Source organism: Oryctolagus cuniculus, chromosome 13, assembly GCF_964237555.1.
Source record: "Oryctolagus cuniculus chromosome 13, mOryCun1.1, whole genome shotgun sequence".
Classification (NCBI taxonomy): Eukaryota; Metazoa; Chordata; class Mammalia; order Lagomorpha; family Leporidae; genus Oryctolagus; species Oryctolagus cuniculus.
This window is the reverse complement of record NC_091444.1, coordinates 70099714-70120708: the sequence shown is the minus strand read 5'-3', so window position 1 is coordinate 70120708 and position 20995 is coordinate 70099714. Positions and strand designations below refer to the sequence as shown.

The following is a 20995-nucleotide window of genomic DNA, read 5'->3' as shown; positions in this document are numbered from 1 at the left end:
TTTGCTCCTTAAAATTCCTAGAATAACTAGTATTACCTCTAACAGAACTGTGATCAGCACAGCAAAGAAAGCCAGAAATCCTAAACTGTTCTCAATTCAAGCATTAGGTCCTGGGTGTGTGGCCTGTAACAGGGCTCCCCACCTCCCAGAGGAATTCAGAGGCTCTGTGGATATAGGTAGGAAAACATTACACCTTTTTAGCAATTAATGAACTCAAGGGCTGGTGTTGTGGCACATCAGGTTAAGCTGCTACCTGTAACTCTGGCATCCCATATGAGCTCAGGTTCAAGTCCCTGCTGCTCCACTTGTGATCCAGCCCCTGCTAATATCCTGGGAGAGCAGCAGATGGCCCAAGTGGTTGGGCCCCTGCCACCCATGTGGGAGGCCTAGATGGAGTTCCAGGCTCCTGGTTTTGGCCTGGCCCAAACCTGGCTGTTGTGGCCATTTGGGGAGTGAGCCAATGGATGCAAGATGGATCTCTCTTTCAAATTAAAAAAAAAAAAATCAGTTTTAGCTCCACAACAAAACTGAGCAGAAGGGACAGAGAGTTCCCATATTTCCACACACGGCCCAGCACCCACCCCACCCCTAGGAAATCCAGCTATAGTGGTGGATTTGCTACAGCAGAGGAGTCTGCATTGCCACCCCATCATCATCCAAGGTCCACAATGTGCATTAGCATCCACCCTGGGTGTTGAATATTCCATGGGGTTTGCCAAATGCATACTGGCATGTGTGCACCATTGCAGTATCACACAGAGTATTCTCAGTGCCTCCCAAATCCTCTGCCTATGAATCCCTCGCTTCTCCAGCCCTGGGTCTTGTTACTGTCTCGGTGGTTTCTGCCTTCTCTAGAATATCATGTAGTTGGAAGCATACAGTGCGTAGCCATATTAGATTGGCTTCTGTCACAGTCCGATAGGCATCTAACTTTCTGCCATGTCTTTTCATGGCTTGAGAGTTCATTTTTTTCTCAACAATAAATAATATGCCATTCTCTAGGTGTGCTGTGGCTTATGTATCTATTCACCTTATTGAAGGATTTCTCAATTGCTTCCAAGTTTTGCCAATTATGAATATATTTTCTGTAACTGTCCATGTGCAGGTTTCTGTTACACATTAGTTTTCAGTTCATTTAGGTAAATACCAGAGAACACGATTCTGGGATCCCATAGCAAGAGTATTTTAGTTTTGTTAAAAATCTACTAACCTGGGACCAGTGTTGTAGCACAGTGGCTAAAACTACCACTTGTGATGCTGGCATCCCTTATGGGTTTGGGTTCAGGTCCCGGCTGCTTCACTTCCAATCCAGCTCCCTGCCAATGCACCTGGGAGAGGCACCAGAAGATGGCCCAAATGTCTGGGCCTGTGTGGGAGACTCGGGATGAGGCTCCTGGCTTTGGCCTGGCCCAGCGTGGGCCATTGTGGTCATCTGGGGAATGAACCAGCAGATGGAAGATCTCTCTGTCTCTCCCTCCCTGTAACTCTTTCAAATACACACACACATTCACTCTAACCAGTACTTCATAGTGGCTGTACCATTTTGCTTTCCACCTGCAATGAATGAGAATTTCTTTGCTCCACATTGTCACCAACATTTGGTTGTTCTCAGTGTTCTGGAAATTGGCCATTTTGATAGGTGCGCAGTAGTGTCTCATAGTTGTTTTAATTTGCATTTTGCTAATGACACCATGTTGAACATCTTTTCATATGCTTATTTGCCATTAGTGTAACTTGAGATGTCTTCAGATCTTTTGCCTGTTTTTAAACCAGATTGTTCATTTTCTTATTCTTCAGTTTTCAAAGTTCTTTGTACATTTTAGATGTGCAAAGAGTTTCTCCCAGTCTGTGGTTTGCTTTGTCATTTTCTTGACACCATCTTTAGCAAAGTAGAGGTTTTTAATTTTAAATAAAATACACTGTATCAATTTTTTTTTCATGGATTGTGCCTTTGGAATGTTATCTTTAAAGTCATTGCCATACCTAAGGTCCTCTAGATTTTCTTCTGTTACCTTCTAGGAGGTTCACAGATCTGAGTTTTACACTTGGCTCTGTGGTCCATCTTGAGTTAAAGGTTTTGAAAGGCAGAATAAATCCTGTGTCCTTGTCTTTTTGCATGATGATATCCAGTTTTCCCAGTGCATTTGTTGAAAGCACTATTTTTGCTTTAGTGCTGGCTTTTGTTTCTTTGTCAAAGATAATTTGAAATTTGGGTCTGTTTATGGATTCCCTATTCTAAGTCTTTGTCTTTTATTATCATTTTTGCCAATACCATGCTGTCTTGATTACTGTACCTTTAGAGTAAGTTGTGAAGATAGTCACAACTTGAAGGTTCTTGGCCTTCAAGGTTGTGTTGGCTATTCTTGGTCTTTGGCCTCCTTATATAATTCTTAGAATCAATGCCCACAGAAAAAGTACTTACATTCAGATTGAGATTACACTGGCTCTATCGATCAAGGTGAGAAGAGCTGACATCCTGACAATATCAAATCTCCCTATCCGTGAACACAGAATCTCTCCACTCTTATTTTTTTGATACCTTTTTCGGGGTTTTATAATTTTCCTCATATTGATATTATATATTGTTAGATTATAGCTAAGTATGTCACTTCTAGGGAATGCCAGTGTACACGATGACTCAAATTCAATTTGTTCCTTGCATATTGAAAGGTGATTGGCTTTTATATTAACTTTGCTGAAATCTTGATACAATCACTAGTTTCAGAAATTTTTCCATCCATCCTTTTGGACTCAATTTGCTAGTAGTCTGTTGAAGATTTTTGTGTCTGTGTTCATCAGAGAAGTTGATAGTTTTTTGTTGTATTCTTGCTTGGCTTTGGCATCAGGGCAATGCTGGCCTCATAGAATGAGTTTGGAAGGGTTTCCTCCCTTTCAATACTTTGAAATAGTTTGCAAAGAACATCTGACATTCATTCTTTCCTTAAAAGTTGGGTAAAAGCAAAGCCCTATTCAGTCATAGGCTTTTCTTTATTGGGAGACTTTTTATTGCTGACTCAGTCTTAATACTTGTTATCAGTCTTATGTTTTTCAATGTCCTTTGGTTCAAGTTTGATAAATTATACATGTGTATAGTTACATAACTTTCTTACAGGTTTTCTAATTTGTTGGCATTTTTTTTTATTATTTTTGACAGGCAGAGTGGACAGTGAGAGAGAGGTACAGAGAGAAAGGTCTTCCTTTTACCGTTGGTTCACCCTCCAATGGCCGCCGTGGCTAGCACGCTGCGGCTGGTGCATCGCACTGATCCGAAGGCAGGAGCCAGGTACTTATCCTGGTCTCCCATGGGGTGCAGGGCCCAAGCACCCGGGCCATCCTCCACTGCACTCCCGGGCCACAGCAGAGAGCTGGCCTGGAAGAGGGGCAACCGGGACAGAATCCAGCGCCCCGACTGGGACTAGAACCTGGTGTGCCGGTGCCGCAAGGCGGAGGATTAGCCTATTGAGCCACGGTGCCGGCCTGGCATATAATTTCTAATAGTCCTTAATGATCCTTTGTATTTCCACAGTGTCTGTTGTTATGGCTCCTTTTTCATCCGATTTTGCCTCCTCTCTCTTTCTTGGTTAGTCTACCTAAAATTTGTCAATTTATCTCATCAAATAATTCTTTATTTCATTGCTTTTTTTTCTTTAAGTGTCTGACATTTATGTCTGTCCTTGTCATTGTTCTTTCTTTCCTTCCAAGAACTGGATTTAGTTTGTATCATTGGTTCTTTATTTGAGGTCTTTTTATTTTTTGAGGCATTTACTGCTGTAAACTTTTTTTTTTAAAAAAAAGATTTATATTATTCAAAAGGCAGAGTTACAGAGAGAGGGAGAGAGGAGGGAAGGGGCAGAGAGAGAATCTTCATCTGCTGGGTCATTCCCCAGGTGGCTGCAATGACTGGAGCTAGGCTGGTCCTAAGCCAGGAGGTAGGAGCCTCCTCCAAGTCTCCCACATGGGTGCAGGGACACAAGCATGTAGGCCATCTTCCACTGCCCTCCCAGGCACATTAGTAGGCAGCTGGAATGGAAGTGGAACAGCCAGGACTCGAACTGATACCCATAAGGGATGCCGGCACCATAGGCAGCAGTTTACCCGCTATTCCACAGCAGCAGCCCATCAACTTTATTCTTAGTACTGCTTTATTTGTATCTCATAGGTGTTGGCTTGATGTATTTTAACTTGTATTTCCTCCAAGAAATTGATATCCTTTTTGATTTCTTTATTTACCCGTTGGCCATTCAAGAGAATGTTGTTTAATTTCCAAATTTTTGTACGATTTTCAAGGTTCCCCGTGTTGAGCTCTGGTTTCACCCTGTTGTGGTCAGAGGAGATACATGTTATGATTTCAACATTTTTTAAGAAACTTTTTCCCTGAGACTTGCTTTATGGCCTAGCATGTGGACTATCCTGGATGAAGAGAGAAGTGAGTGTTCTGCAGCTATTTGGTCTGCAAATACCTGTTAGGTCAATTTGGTCTGTAGTATAGTTTAACTGTGATGTTTGTTTATTTTATTTTTGTGGATGATTTGCCCATTGGTGAAAGTAGAGTGTTGAAGTTCCCCACAATGATTGGACTTTACTCTCTTTAGATGTTTTTTTAAAATTGTGTGTTTCAGCATTGGATGTGTATATATATATATATACACACACACACATATGCAAATTTAATTCCTCTTGTTGAATTGAACACTTCATCATTATATGGCCACCTCTTTTCACAATTCTTGAATTAAAGCCTATTTTTTCTGATACCGTTGTAGCTGCTCCTGCTCACATTCGGGTTCTGTTTACATGGTGTACCTTTTCCCATCCCTTTCCATCTATGTGTGTCTTTATTGGTGAATTAAGTTTCTTGTAGGCACTGTATCCTTGGGTCTTTTTAAAAATCTGTTCAACTAGTTCACATATTTTAATTGGAGATTCTAACCAATTTACATTAAAGGTTATTAATAAGTAAAGGTATACTCTGATTTTTTAATATCCTTTGTTCTGGCTCTCTTCTTCAGGTTGTGGTTTGGTGGCTTTTTGTAGAGTTTCTCTTTTTGTGTGTCTGCTCTACTGCTGACACTTGTACATTTTCATGACGGCAGGTGTCACCGTTTGCTTCTAATGCAGGGCTCCCTTAACCAGTTCCTGAAGGGTCGTCCTGGTCGTGATGCGCTTCTTCAGTTTTTGCTTGTGGAAAGTTTTTATTTCTCCGTCATTCTGCAGGACAGATTTTTCCGAGTACAGTATTCTCAACTGGCTTTCTTTTCTTTGAGGATTTTGACTAGGTCACCCTTTTCCTCTCCGGGCCTGTAAATTTTCTGCTGAGAAATGTGCCATGAATCTATTGGGGATTCCCTCGGTTCTCTAGCTAAGTTACTCTAAAATCTACTTAGATTCTAGAATCCTCCCTGTGTCTTTTGTTTTTGACATTTTGACTATAATATGCCTCAAAGGGGATTTTTTTTTGTCAAATCTATTACAGGGTACTTTGAGCATCCTGATGTGAGATGTCCATATCTTCCCCAAGACATGGAAACATTTAGCGATTATTTTATTGAATACATTTTCTATCCTGACCCCTTTCTTCTCACTCTGAGACACCCACAATGTGAATGGGTTGTTTGCTTAACGATGTCCCTTAAGTCTCAAAGGCTTACTTCCTCCTTTCAAAAAGATTTTGGTCTGTTTGATTATTTCAAGAGACATGCCTTCAAGCTTAGAAAGTCCTCCTTCCTACTAAGTCCTTCTGTTGAGGTTCCTAAATGTGTTCTTAATTTTATTTATTGAGTTATTTAGCTCCAAGATTTCTGATTAGTTCTTTTTTATGGTCTTTTTGTTGAACTTTTCATATCATTGTCCTAATTTTATGGAATTGTTTATCTATATTCTCTTGTATCTCATAGTTTCCTTACAAGTTTTTTTTTTTTTAAGATTTTATTATTTGAGAGGCAGAGTTAGAGAGAGAGGGAGAGACAGAGAGGTCTTCTATCTACTGGGTCACTCCCCAGGAGGCCACAGGTAGGCTGATCTGAAGCCAGGACCTTCTTCTGGGTCTCCCATGTGGGTGCAGGGGCCCAAGCACGTGGGCCATCTTCCACTGTTTTCCCAGGCCATCAGCAGAGAGCTGGATTGGAAGAGCAGCACCTGGGACTTGAATAGGCACCCTTATGGGATGCCAGTGCTGCAGGCAGAGGCTTGGCCTACTATGCAATAGCAGTGGCCCTCTACAATTACTCTTCTGAATTCTTTGTCAGGAAATTGATTTCTATTTCTTTGTAGTCCAGTTTTTTCATATTTCTTGTATCCTTATGTTGGTTTTTGTCCATCTGGCATGCTAGCTGCTTCACACTGATATTATAGTGTGACTTTTGTAGCAGGAGATTTTCTGCTGGTGATGTGTCCCAGGGTGGTGGTTGGATGTGCTGCATGGGCACTTTAGGGTAGCTTCTGTGTGACTTGTTGAGCTATCATCAATGTAGATGATATTTGTATCTCAGTAGCCTAACATGCAGGGGCTGTGGGGATTGCACTGGTAGCTGGGATGCGGCTCACGGATGGCTCTGGGCACAGTGCACCAGCTATGAATGTAGGCCACCCATCCGTTTCCATGGGCATGGGAGGGTGGGGCCACCGTGGGGGGCCTGGGTAGGTGCAGCACAGAATGCCAATCCCAGAGTCATGCACCTGTCAGGGTCTGCACAGGGAACTTCACCAGGCCCCTGGGGGCTGACCGCTCAGGAAGGTTTGCCCAGCTGCTTTCCGGGGGCAGAGCATGGGCAGGTGGGCAGGTGAGGCCAGACATCGCCTTCGTAAGGCTGAGCTTCTGAGAATGAGCAGCTGTATTGCTTCTTGAGGCCCTAGGAGGGTGGGTGGAGCCACCCAGTTGCTTCCTGAGGGCCTTGGTAGGCAGATCCCCGCCCCCCCCCCCAACACACTGCTATGAGGGAGCAGGGAGGGGAGGGGGGAGGGTCCATCCAACTGTTCTGGGGCCTCTGCAGGCTGAGCCATTCAGGGTATGATGTGGGAAGATGGACAGGGAGCTCCTGGCTGGCTCACGGGGCTGGGTGTGTGGGGATGCTGGGAGCAGCCACTTCACAGGGCCCTGAGTGAGGGGAGGGCACAGTGTGGGCTGGACTCTTTCTCTGGCTTAGCACAGTGCTGTGGCAATGCAGCAGCTTCCCAGACTGGCTCAGGGCCTGTGAGGGCTGCAGGTTTTCCAGGAGTAAATGCCTCAGTGCAGGTGGAGTGAGTGGGGACTCTGGGGGTCTCCTGCTGAGTGCAGTCCCTTTCGGTGCAGGGTGGATCTCAGAGGTGCACTAAGAGATGGCTGTGTGCTTTGTTCCCTTCCTGCCAAGGCCATTGTGTACCTCCTTGCTTTGGCATTGTCCAGTCTTGGGCTACTTTCTTCCCTCCTCCCCAGCAGGTGGAGTCTTCCCTCTGCTGTGCAGCAGAGCAATCCAAGGCTTTTTAGAAGTCTGCAGCCATGACCGTACATGCATCTGTGGTTCCCTGCAGCGCGCAGCTTTTGCTTCTCATGTTTCTATGCTCTGCTGTCAGGTGCACAGTATCAAGGATTAACATGTCTTCTTGAATGACAGCTTTTTTTTTAAAGAATTATTTATTTGAAAGTCAGAGTTACACAGAGAAAGGAGAGGCAGAAAGATTGAGAGGTCTTCCGTTCCGCTGGTTCACTCCCCAAATGACCGCAATGGGTCTCCCACACGGGTGCAGAGGCCCAAGGACTTGTGCCATCTTCTACTGCTTTCCCAGGCCACAGCAGAGAGCTGGATCAGAAGAGGAGCAGCCGGGACTTGAACCTGAACCCATATGGGATGCTGGCACTTTAGGCTGGGGCTTTAACCCGCTGCACCATAGCGCCGGCCCCTGACAGCTTCTTTCTTCCTGAGCTCTTTTTTTTGCTCTCAAGTCCACCCTGAAATTTCTTACTCTAGCTTTCCTGGGAGTAGTGTTAACATGGTATATCTTTCTGCATCGCTTTACTTTTAAATCTCGATGTGTCTTTACATTTCAAGTGCAACACATATTTGGGTCTAATCTCTGATCCACTCTGACAATCTCTTTTAGTTGGGATCTGTAGACCATTTATGATTAGTGAGTGATACTGACCCAACTATATAAATAATCACATTTGATACTGCTGATTACTTGTTACTGCTATTCACTGTTCCTACTTTCGTTTTCCACATATTTTCTATCTTTCATGCTTTTAATTGGGCATTTCATTCTTGATGATTTCATGTTCTTTGCTTTGTTTGCTGTTTTGCTTTGTCACCCAATGGCTGCCCTAAAGTTCTCAGTATACAAGAAATCCAGACTCACTGTTGAGTAACACTATATTGCTTCCCAGGTAGTACCTTCTAGTAAAATATGCCCGATTCCTCTTTCCCACCCCTGTACCATTGCAGTTATTTATTTCACTAACACATCAACTTATACAAATAATCACACAAGCATATGTCATTGAATACAGTGTTGCTATTATTTGCAACAGATGTTCTGTCAGATTAAGAATAAAAGACACAAGGTTTTTTTTTTTTCTTTTGAAGGTTTATTTATTTGAAAGGCAGAGAGACAGATCTTCCATCCACTGGGTCACAGCCACAGTGGCCAGGGTGAAGCCAGGCCAAAGCCAGGAACTGCACGCTTGTCTTGTTCAGGGGCCCAAGGACTTGGGCCATTTTCTGCTGCTTTCCCCAGGCACATCAGCAAGGAGCTAGATCAGAAGTGGTGAAGCTGGGACTCAAACTGGTGACCAAATGGGATGCCAGCACTACAGCGTAGGCTTAGCTTTCTATGGCACAGCACTGGTCCAAGTTTTATTTTATCTTTGTTTTTCCATTTCCCACTGCCCATCCTTCTTTTGTGTATAGCCAAGTTTTCAAATCTCCCTCTCTGAATAACTTGCAAATCGAAACTACCAGCAAAAACGAACAACAAGCCTTTCATTTTTATTTGCCTGAAAAAGTCTTTCTCCTTCACTTTAGAAGAGTAATGACGGGGCTGGCACTGTGATGTAGCGGGTTAAGTCGCTGCCTGCAGTGCCAGCATCCCATATGGGTGCTGGTTCTAGTCCCGGCTGCTCCTCTACCTATCCAGCTCTCTGCTATGGCCTGGGAAACAGTAGAGGATGGCCCAAGTCCTTGGGCCCCTGCACCCACATGGGAGACCCAGAGGAAGCTCCTGGCTTTGGATCGGCACAGCTCTGGACGTTGCAGCCATTTGGGGAGAGGACCAGCAGATGAAAGACCTCTCTCTAACTCTGACTTTCAAATAAATAAATCCTTAAAAAAAGAAGAAGAAGAATGTCAGAGGGTACAGAATTCTAGGTTGGTGGTAATTTTCCTCCTGCACTTTATTTCATTCCCGTCTTCTGCCTTGCATAGCTTCTGAGAAGAAATGGGAAATAATTCTTGTCATTGCTCCTTTCAATGCTATTTCTTTTATTTCTCTGACTTGAATAGGTTAAGCCTAGGTCTCATGTGTTGGCATTTATTCTGCTTGGCGTTCAAGCTTCTTACACCTGTGGTTTGTGTCTGCTGTTAATTTGGGGGACATGCTCAGTTGCTTCTTCTCCTATTGTTCCCATTCCATGTATGTTATGTCTTTTGCAGTGGCCCCAGTGTTTGGATATTCTCTTCTGTTTCCTCTCCGGTCTTTTCCAAAAATTTGAAAGGCAGAGTGACAGAGATATTCTGTCTGTTGGTTCACACCACATAGCCAGGGCTGGACCAGGCAGAAGCCAGGGCCCAGGTCTCCTACGTGAGTGGCGGGATACAAGTACGTGGGATCTCATCCACTGCATTCCCAGGCACATTGGCGGGGAACAGCAGCGACTGGAACTGGAGCTCTGATAGCGGATGCCAATGTCGCAAGCAGCAGCTGCACATGCTGTTTCACAGTGCTGGCCCCTGCTTTTCCGTTTTTGAAGCGTCTGTTGTCATATTTATTTCCTTTACCCAAAGCCCACAGACGTTCTTCTTTCCCACTGTAGTCTCTTTCATTTATAGCATGTATTCTTGATTCTTTATGGTTTCTACCTCTGTTTACATCATTCATCTGTTCTTGGATGTCATTTACTTTTTCCATTAAACGCTCAGCATAGTCAACATGGGTATGAAAGAATTCATAGTCTGATAAGTTTGAAACTCCTGCCACCTCCAATTCCTGTTTGGATGTTTGTTCAGCCTTTTCCAACCTGCCTTTTGGTATGCTTGGGTCAGTTGGGCTATGACAAACCCCCAGTGGGGGTGAGGGTCTGTTTGTAAGTCCCTCTCGATGGCCTCATTAAGAAACAAGAACATGCTCTTGTGTATTTGAGAACATTCTCTGCTTTTCCTTCAGGCAAAACTTTGGGAAATACCCACCCATCACACCCATCCAGAGATTTTGACTTTGGGCTTCTCCCCCTGGCTCCTGCCATTCTCAGCATCCACCTCTTTCAGTGTCAATGTTGGGACCCATGGTTTTCCCTGTGACCTCGCTTCTCTGATGGACGGTGGTTGGTTTTTCAATTTTTTCAAACTTTATTTGCCGTTCAGATACAGTTAGGACTTTTAAGTTCCTTACGTGGCTTAGAAACAGGAAATCTCTACATATTTATTTGCACTCATCTCTTCACTGATACAGCATTTCTTTCAGCATTAGCAGTACCTGAGATGTCACCAGTCTAAACCAGAAATGTCTTGTCATGTCAGGATTCAAGGGTACTTCCACAGTTCATGGAACTAACAGATAAATTTATTTTGATGCAAAAATTTGTAATCTGATTTTTTTCATAAGACATTGTCCATGAACTTTATGAAGATCCCTCGTATTATTTATGCCCATTGTGACTTTGAAATTAGAACTGTCCGTAGACCAGCTGCTGGATGTTTTTTGTAGTCTTTTAACAAAGGTGTAGGTCTATTTCTATATCACAAAATTGTTTTTAAACATTGTCATAGTCTCTGTAACCGGAATTGCTATCCCTTGTAATTCTGTGCATTTCATTTTATGCATTGAAAATGCTACCCTGCAGACTGTCAGACAGCAGCTCCAGGCCACAGAAAAAGTGACGCACCCCTGTTCACGAGGGACAGCGAGTGTGACTCAGTAAGCCCATTCAGAGCTGACTGCTGTGGCTAAGGGAAAGCTGACTGCCGTGCCTCGGACAGAAGGCTGCCCTGGTCCCCGGCCTACAGCGAGGCCTGTGCAACCTTATATGTGGAACTTCAGAGGCCACCAGCTCATCCACGTTTCAGTCCATCCCTCTCAGTCATCATTCAACATGCTGGCCCCCTCACTCTCTCATCTGGCCCCTCCTTGTCTTCCATTCTCTGACACAGCCTCGTCTCGGGTCCTGTTGCCCCCAAGTCCCTGGAGCTCTACGGGATAGAAAATAAGTGTCTCCAAACATCTTCATCTGCCTGCCTATCTGAAGCCTGGATGTTGCTTAAGAGCACGGCCACCTCACCCCTCAGCATTGAGGGCTGGAAGGTGGGGTCCACGTTCTTTCCCCAGCCATGCTGTTTCTAAACTGGCCCTCCTCCGCTCCCACAGAAGAACCCCCGGGTTTTCAGATACAGTCCATCTTATTACATCACCTTCTTTACCTCTTCATCATTTACAGGCCTCCTGCATGCCTGCCCACACCTGTGAATGTTTCTAGCCTCCAGTACCCAAGCTTGTCTCCCCAAGTCCTGTTGTCATTCCAGCAGACATTGGGAGCCACATGGATAATCAGTTGTGTCTCAAATCTTGCCTGCTGTGATCTTCACCCAAGGTTGGCTTTAGCTGCTTTCTCCTTACGGATATGACCAATGATGAGTGATTACCTAGAACTATACTACCTTTAAAATTCTGCATCCTATTCTGACCACAGACTTCTTGGACACAGTGTAACAAAGTGTGAAAATCTTGGGCCTTGATACCAGTCTTCCTGGCTCAAGTCCCACCTCCACTATGTACTAGCTTGAGAACTTGGAAGTTGTGAATGATAATAGTTGTGTCTCAGAGGGTTACTGTGAGTTAGATGCAGTCATGTGCACAGAGGATCTGGACTAATGCTCAGCATGTAGTCAGAGCTATTTAAGCACTGGTGGGAATGCTCACCCTCTAGACCACTCATCACTTGTGTTTTCTTTAACCTGTTGACATCCAAGGCTTTCAGTCTCCAGGCCTCTGCATTTGCTCCAGAAATGCCATGAGCTCCTGTGTTCACTCCTTCTCTTTGCAGCCATGCTGACTCTGCCAATGAATGGACCCATGGTCCATGAACTTCAACCATATTCCTGTCCATATCCTCAATCCCCTTGCCTTCTTGTCCTTTTAATAAAGTTTCTAAGAGGTTGGTGGCTTTTGCTACAAGTGAATACTTACTGACTACAACTCTGATGTCCCAAGTCAGATCTCTTTCCCATTACTGACAACAGCAACTTCTATCCTTCAACACTCTCCACACACCTTATTCTAACAACTCCTTTTTCTGTCTGGGTTGACGACTTTGGTCTTTCCCATTCCAATGCAAAAGTTGTCCTTTTTGTGAGGAAGTTCAAGTCCTGCTCCTCTGCTCCCATTTCTGTCTATCCCACTCAGAGTTTAAGCTGTGCAAGAAGGAAGCCATGCATTTTATACTGCATGCTGTTAGCATCTAGTACATGGTAGAAGCAGATGAATTCTGTCCAGTTATCACCTCTAAAAATATGCACCCTGGGAAAGCTAGATTTCACTCACATGGGGACTATTAAGAAAAGTCATTGCATGATGTAACAGAGACTCTGATCAAATCATAAAAAATAGCTCCTGAAGGGGTGATGAAATCAAATCCTGGTAAATCCTATCCAAAAGTTCTTTTTACAGCCAATGATGTAAGCACTGGGCTCATTCTATGCATTTTCTGAACCTACAGATTGTTAGGTACTGAAATCACTCATCAGTAAAGGTTACAGACCTGTTACAAACGGGACATTCTGAGCAGGGAGGATAGTCACCAGCCTCCTTGTGTATTCACAAGGCAAACCTAGATATCTGAAAACCTGCCGATTTGTCTGACAGAGAACAGGATTCTGTTGGTGGATATTCTACATAGTCTGATGTATTTTGAGCTATTTTCTATTTCAGTTACAAAAGCAACAACCGAAAGAAAAAATGAGACATCTGGAAAAGGAATAATTGTGAAATATTTTTTTTCCTAAACCAAGCTCCAGTTTACTGTTTCTCCTGGGAATGTGTTTTTATAGTTGGAAAATGAGATGTGAGCGGTAGCTGCTGCATCTCAGTGCCCAGAATTCAAGCACACGAGCCACAAGGACCTCACCGTGTATCTCTCAAGGGGCACAAAACATTAAGATCCAGGCAGTGGATGAGGTTAGGCATCTGCAGAAATCACCTTAAAGGTTAGGGCAGTTCTGTAATCAAAGGCGGAAAATCAGATCAAGGCCTTTGCTACAGCACAAAGAACATAGGATATGGAGCCAGACACATCCAAGGTTGAGATCCTACTCAAGTCACTAATTGGCTGCATGACCATCCAATCAGTAACCTCCAAAGGGCCCTAGTGCGTGTTCATGGTACCCTCTTTGCATTTGGTTTGACTGTATCCTCCCAAAGTTGTTTGCAGGTTCTGGGCGGAGCCAGTGCCTTCAGGAGAGATTAAGGTGGTTCTCAGGGGAGCTGGTTGTCCTTGTGGGAGTACCTTGTAAAAACAGCAGAATTGGCCACTTCTTTCTTTTGGCTTCCTGTCTCCCCCTGTGATGGCTCTTGCTGCTACAAAGTACACTGCAGGGATCCTCGCCAGAGGCTGAAAGGATGAAACTGGCCAATCTTGGACTCCCAGGCAGCAAAACTGCGAGCTGAACCTCTAGATGTACCCTCTCTAGGTATATTTCTATAAAAACATAAAGTGGATTAGTACATATGTTCCATCCTATATTGACAGGAAGGCGTAAGCTAAATAGTGTTTGTGATAGGTGGACCCCTCTCCCTTGCCTTCTGAATTGCTTTTCATTACTATAATGAAATACCTGAACCAGGATAAATTTATAAAGGAAAAGGCTGAAGGAGCTCCCAGTTCTGGAGGTTCAAAGTCTGGGATTTGAGGGCCAATGGTGAGCAGTGTCACGACAGGAGCACGTGTGGAAGGAAGAGATCACATCTCAAAACAGGAAGCCAGGGAGTGACTCGGCCGCCAGGTGTGCTCTCAGCCCCTCACTCTTGCTAGAGCTCAGAGATCCCAGCCTTTCAAGGACAACTCTCCTAGGGACTTCAGGAGCTGTTGCCTGTCTAGAGAATTGGATGAACCTTACCAAAGGTAACAGAATGACAGTAGCCACATCTTTATAGCTTTGGGACCAAGGAGAATCCCTTTGTGTGCATTTTAGACCAAAACCCAAGGGCCCCTTGTGCCCTGAGATGTCCATCTTTACCCCATTCCCACTAGGCCTAGACTGTTTCCCACACCAGAGGAATAACCCCAGCAGCTTGATTCCCGGGACAAAACTCACTGACATCCCAGAGGAAAAGAAATACTTCTGTGGCAGGGATTTCCAGTGAAGCCCACGAGGCCTGTGGGTCCAGACCTGTCCAGCTGATACCCAGATAACTTTCATCAAAAACAGTGGTAGGCACTGATCCTCTGTCTTCAATCTTGCTCTTCCCATGGGAACCTCTTTTCTCCAACCCCTGCAGTTCTGCCCGTGATCGTCACTGTATTACCAGACTGCCTCTTGAATGGGAAGAAGTAACTATGACGCTTATCCTGCTTTGCCTTGCACTTGGTAACCTCAGAAGCCCAAGCTTTGCTAGGGAAGCACTAAGTTAACCAGATTAGTTTCCCAAACATGCCTCTCCTAGCTGCTCAAGATCCCAATTCAAGAGAAATTTTCATATTTTTTAAAAAGTTGAGAGGTAGAATTAAAGACACAGACTGGTCTTCCAATCACTGGTTCACTCCCTGAATGGCTGCAGCAGTCAGAACTGGGCCAATCTGAAGCCAGAAGTTTCCTCTGGGTCTCCCATGCAGGGGCCCAAGTGCTTGGGCCATCTTCTACTGCTTTCCCAGGCCACAGCAGAGAGCTAGATAGGAAGAGGAGCAGCCAGGACACGAACTGGTGCCCATATGGGATGCTGGCACCACAGGCACAGGCTTAGCCAACTATGCCACAGTGCTGGCCCTGAAATTTACATTTTTAACTCTGTTGGGGCTGGTGCTGTGGGGTAGTGGATTAAATCACCGTCTGCAGCACCAGCAAGCCACATGGACATCGGTTGGAGTCCCAGCTAGTCTGGGACTAGTTCAATCTAGTTCCCTGCTAATGTGGTGCTGGGAAGGCAGAAGATGGCCCAAGTGATGTGGGAGACCTGGATGAAGCTGCTGGCTCCTAGCTTTGGCCTGGCCCAGCCCTGGCTGCTGCAGCCATTTGGGGAGTAGACTAGTAGAGGGAAGATCTCTTTCTCCCTCTAATTCTGACCTCCAATAAATTATTCAAAAATGGCTGGCGCCGCGGCTCAATAGGCTAATCCTCCACCTGCGGCGCCGGCACACCAGGTTCTAGTCCTGGTTGGGGCACCTGATTCTGTCCCGGTTGCTCCTCTTCCAGTCCAGCTCTCTGCTATGGCCCGGGAGTGCAGTGGAGGATGGCCCAAGTCCTTGGGCCCTGCACCCCATGGGAGACCAGGATAGGTACCTGGCTCCCACCTTCGGATCAGCACGGTGTGCTGGCTGCAGCGGCCATTGGAGGGTGAACCAATGGCAAAGGAAGACCTTTCTCTCTCTCTCTCTCTGTCCACTCTGCCTGTCAAAAAAAATTATTCACAACAAAACAAAAATCCATTTTTAAGCAGCAGGGAATTCTACATCACAAGCCTTACCTGTGCTTAAGGTACTTTTCTTGGCCATCCTGTTTGAGCTACACCAGTGCCCTTCGGTCTTTTTTTAGGCAAATGGTGGTAATGAAGCTGAAAAATCCAAGCTCAGTAGCTTTGAGAAAGAATTTTTCTACCCTGTCTTCTCTAGGGCCTCACAGCTGTCCCTCAAAATACAAATTTAGAGGAGATGACTCATCTTTACAAGAGCAAAAAAGATATTTGGAAATTGAGCAAATGAAAAATCGCAGAAGTATTTTCCACAAATATTAGTGAAACGCTGTAGTTTTTTTTTTTCTTACATAAGCAAGTAAATTTAACTTGTTCCATCCATCTGCCAGAAAGCCAGTTCAGATTCAGATATTTCATAAATGAGTTTTATGTTGTTGTATCTGTCACAAGGCTAACCTTTTAGAACGAGAGCTCTAATTTCCTTCTGTGTATGTGTGATATTTTTCTACTTCTGGGAGGTATTGCCAAAATTAAATTTTAGAAGAGCTCCATTTAAAGAAAAATAAATGCTTATAAGTATTCCTTAAACTCTTCGAAAGTAACTCAAAAATGTTTTCAGACTTATCATGATGTGGGGTAATATTTGGTAAATTAAAGCTAGTTTAAAATTGCTCAGTTTGGTTAAACGAGGCATGTCTTCAGGGTTGTCAGCATTGGAACAAGTGTGCAATTTTCTTATGCTTATTAGTGAAAAGTCAGCTCACATTATTCCTGTACTACAAAATGTCAAGAAAAATAAGGTGACCTCTGGCTGTTTAATGTCCCATTCTCATGAGTAATCCAGCTATATTTATTAAGAACAAAGGAGAAACATGCCACTAAGGTAAAACTCGCATGGGAACGATGTCTTAATTGAGGCCAAAGGACATTCATGTGATTTCTCAGGCCTAGCCAAAGACCCGAAGAGGCTAGGGACAAAAAGTTCATATCCCCCACGTCTTATCCCAGAAAGATTGCAGACAGTAGGGTCTGTTGGTAAGCCTAGGTGCTGCACTGAAAAAGGATAGCAGGAGAAAGAACAAGCTTCCAGAAGTGATGATTCACAGATTTGCCGCTCTCCAGCATGGTGGCGTGACAGGCAGTCACAATCGCCTGCTTCCTAGTTTTCACCAGAAATAGTCAGGGAAACAACTCAACGTACAAGTGTCCAAAGAAGATGTGTTTTTGGTAAGGAAAGCTGTTTTTTTAAAGGCAAAAGTAATTTTTGTTCTAATGTAGAATGACTGGGTTGTGTCACAAGCAAAGTATAGGACTCAAACTGAGTAATATGGCAAAGTTGTAGAGGGTTTGTGGGAAGAGGAATCTGGAGAAGGAATCTGTGTGATTAAGCTAAGATTTTAAGGCAATTACAAGTTTTTCTTAAATGGGTATTAATGCCTGAAGTACCCACTAGTGCAAAACTGTACTTGGTTCCTCTGTTCAAATAGTAATGTTTTCTTGGGCCTACTCTTAAAGAAAAATCCTTTAACAATTTCTTATTAAGTAATTGGTGTAGGAAACAAAGATTCTATTTTCTCAAGATAAATTTTCTGTGTTTCATGTCCTTGTTAGGTCTTCGGTTACTCAAGAAGACTGAATCCTCTCTATTAAAAGAGCCAGGGGTTCTCTACAACTATCTGGCTGTCTGTATTTGCCTTTGAAGTCTTTCAATTATCACTCTGGTTAAATGGATAAGTATCATTTCACAGGGTCCTCTGATCCTAATTTAATCAAATGTTTTAAGCCTTTTGGCATTTTGACAACATCCTAAAATCAAACTCTAAATTAAGACTTTTTGACCTCAAACTTACTTTGGGAGTTTCCAGACGGGCCTCTGGAATATCTCAAAAGACTGCCTTCCCTCTCCTTAGGGAGATACGGTAATTAATTGGGCTACTATAATAGGTTAAATTGCATGAGAAGCATTGTCAAATAATAAATGATACTGAACATTTAAGTCACACTGTATAAATATTACTAATAACAAGTTTCTGAAATTATATCAAATTCCTAGAAATCTACTTAAGATATTGTATGTTGCAGAAATAACCATGGCCATTTGTGTTTTTGTTGTAAGATTGACTGGGGCTGGCACTGTGGCGTAGTGGGTAAAGCCACTGCCTGCAGTGCTGGCATCCCATATGGGCGCTGGTTCGAGACCCGGCTGTTCCATTTCTGATCCAACTCTGTTATGGTCTGGGAAAGCAGTGGAAGATGGCCCAAGTGCTTAGAACCCTGTACCACGTGGGAGACTCAGAGGAATCTCCTGGCTTTGGACTGGCACAGCTCCAGCCATTGCAGTCATTTGGGGAGTAAACCAGGGGAAGATCTCTCTCTCTGTGTAACTCTGACTTTCAAAAAAACCAAATTTTTAATGGTTGATTTATTTGAAGGGCAGGGTAAGGCTAGAGCCAAGAGCCAGGAACTCTATCCAGATCCCCATGTGCCCAAGCACCTTGGGCCATCTTCCACTGCTTATGCAGGTGTGTTAGCAGTGAGTTAGATCAGAAGTGGGACAGCCAGTATTGCAGGCGGCAGCTTAACCCACTGCACAGCAGCACCGGCACAAACCATGGCCATTTTAAGTCATGTCCTCCAACAGTTAATTGTTTCACCATGGTAGTTTGTTCAAAGCTGTTACAAGCAGCAATGAATGTCAAGTTTTTTTTGTGAGAAGGGACTCTGACAAGTACTGGTTTCAGATAACTTTAAGATCATACCGTTGTACTGTGTAAGACTTTCCAGAATTCGCACAAAGAAATTGATTGGTTCATAAAGCTTCTAATACAACATCAGTCTGAAAAAGAATTAGTCGAATACCAAGGAAATGTCTTGGCAGATTTTCATGCTAAGATATGCAGTGAGATTGATCCAAGCCAAATTTCCTATGATAACCTATGCAATAAACACTGCCGTGTATCTGAATTGGAGAAGCCAAATTAGCACTTAAAAGGATATAAATCCCAGCTAAGCAGACTCATGGAGGGCCCAGATGGCCAGCTAGTCCTACCTGAGTCCTTAAAGCTTCAATTATTAAAATCTCTATATTCTGTAACTCACCAGGAATTAAATAAATTGATGAAAATTGCTAAAATGGTTTATAATCAATGTCTGCCTTATTAAACCCATAATCTTGGTAATACATGATGATTAAAACATCAGGTGATTCGTTCCCACCACCTGCTGGACTGAACACATAGAACATAGACTTCTGTGAGAATTTGTGAGATTTCATTCAATGGCTACCCTCAGTGAAATATGTTCTCAGGGCTGGCACTATGACCTAGCGGGTAAAGATGCAGCCTGCAGTGATGGCATCCCATATGGGCACTGGTTTGAGTCCCAGCAGTTTCACTTCCAACCCAGCTCTCTGCTATGGCCTAGGAAAGCAGAAGATGGCCCAAGTCCTGGGGCCCCTGCACCCACATGGGGGACCTGGAAGAAGCTCCTGGCTTCGAATTCGCACAACTCTGGCCATTGCGGCCATTTGGGGAGTGAACCAATGGATGGAACAGCTCACTCTCTGCCTCTCTAACTCTGCCTTTCAAATAAATAAATCTTAAAAAAAAAAAAAAAGTCTATGTTCCCTAGTTGAAGTTTTCCTGCACAGGAAGACCAATGCTGTAATAGTAGGCAAGATATCATTAGCAAATGAGTTTTCATGAGCTGGGCATTGTGGCACAGTGGCTTAAGCCACCCCTCGCAATGCCTGCAACCCCTATCAGGATGTCGAGTTTAAGTCCTGGCTGCTCCACTTCTGATCCAGCTTCCCGTTAATGCATCTCAGAAGGCAGCAAATGATTCCTCAAGTTCTTGGGCCTCTGCCACCCACATGGGAGATCTGGATAGAGTTCCAGGATCCTGGTTTTGGCCTCACCCAGCCCTGGCTCCCATGAGGATTAGGATGGAGAACTAGCAGATGGAAGACACCTACCTCTGCCTTTCACAGAGATGAAAATAAATGAGCATGGCTTTAAAAAAAAAAAATAGAATGTTTCCTTTCTGAGGTGTTCCTGGAGAATCTCTAGCAATAGAGGTGGTTATTTCACTAAGCTATAAAATCATTAAATGAGGTATTACAAACACAGCGGCACTTGCGAATGGGCAGGATTGCCTTGGTCAAAGATATTACCACTAGCCTTGATGACGAACAGATTCATCCCTCATGGAATACACATTCACCCCTCTGACATAGTTACCGTAGGGCATACAGATGCTCTAATAATACAATATCATCTATCTCCCACCCTTATAAACTCTGATGCGATTCAATATTGCCAGGCTTTAATGCATTATGCTAAAGTATATTTTCTCCAGGTAGAAAAATCCCTTCATGATTCACCAACTGGTGACAACCAGACTATTCAAGATCTAGAACCTGGAAGTTGGGTTTTTTTGGAAACCACACCAGAGAAAGACTGCTCTCAACCTTTACTGGAAGGGACCAGACCAAGTCCTTCTTACCCTTTGTTATAGCACAGATTCATGGCTTCAAGTCTTGAAGGATCCACATCTCTCAACTCAAGAAGGTCCCTCTGGACCCTTGGGACTATATATTCATTGGAGACCTCAAGGAAAACAGACTGAGGAGGGAGCTTTCTCCCCAGTAGCAGACAACATTCTGGATGCCCCAGACCACAAATCAAGGCTGTTCTACTACCACGAAACCTCTGTTCTTTTCCTCTTTCACCTTTGAAATCTTTTTGTTTATACATGGCAAAATGATGCTGTGGTTAGGATTTCCCAACTGATAGCTTCCACAGGAAATGTAACTGAATGCTGGAAATGCCATGTAGAATCTAAATCATGTGATCCTCCTGTTCACCCTGTGACACATTTTACTGATGTTCCAAGTGTGATGCCTTTTCAAGTTTGCACATCTGGTCCTTTTTTATATTGACATATTTATATTCCTTGTGTGCACTTAACAGTGCAGTGAAGATTTTACTGTTTAATTTTGCAAGAAATTACATAAGAAAACCAAATGGAAATGTCATTATACAGTTTGTAGACAGATTCATAACCCTAATTCTCTAATTGTTGGTAGCCTCTAACCTTGCAATAACTCAGTAGTGGAGCACTGAATAAATACTGACCTAAATATTGGCCCCTAAGGCATAAGGCTTCCCACAGGAAACCGTCTGATGTGCCT

The 20995-nt window shown here is 43.9% G+C and overlaps 1 protein-coding gene across 2 annotated transcripts in view; it reads right to left on the bottom strand.

The window, feature by feature from the left end:
• The window catches only part of CCDC3 (coiled-coil domain containing 3), a 120388-nt gene that overhangs the window by 32694 nt on the left and 66699 nt on the right, over positions 1–20995 (bottom strand). The gene's annotated exons all lie outside the window — the stretch shown is intronic.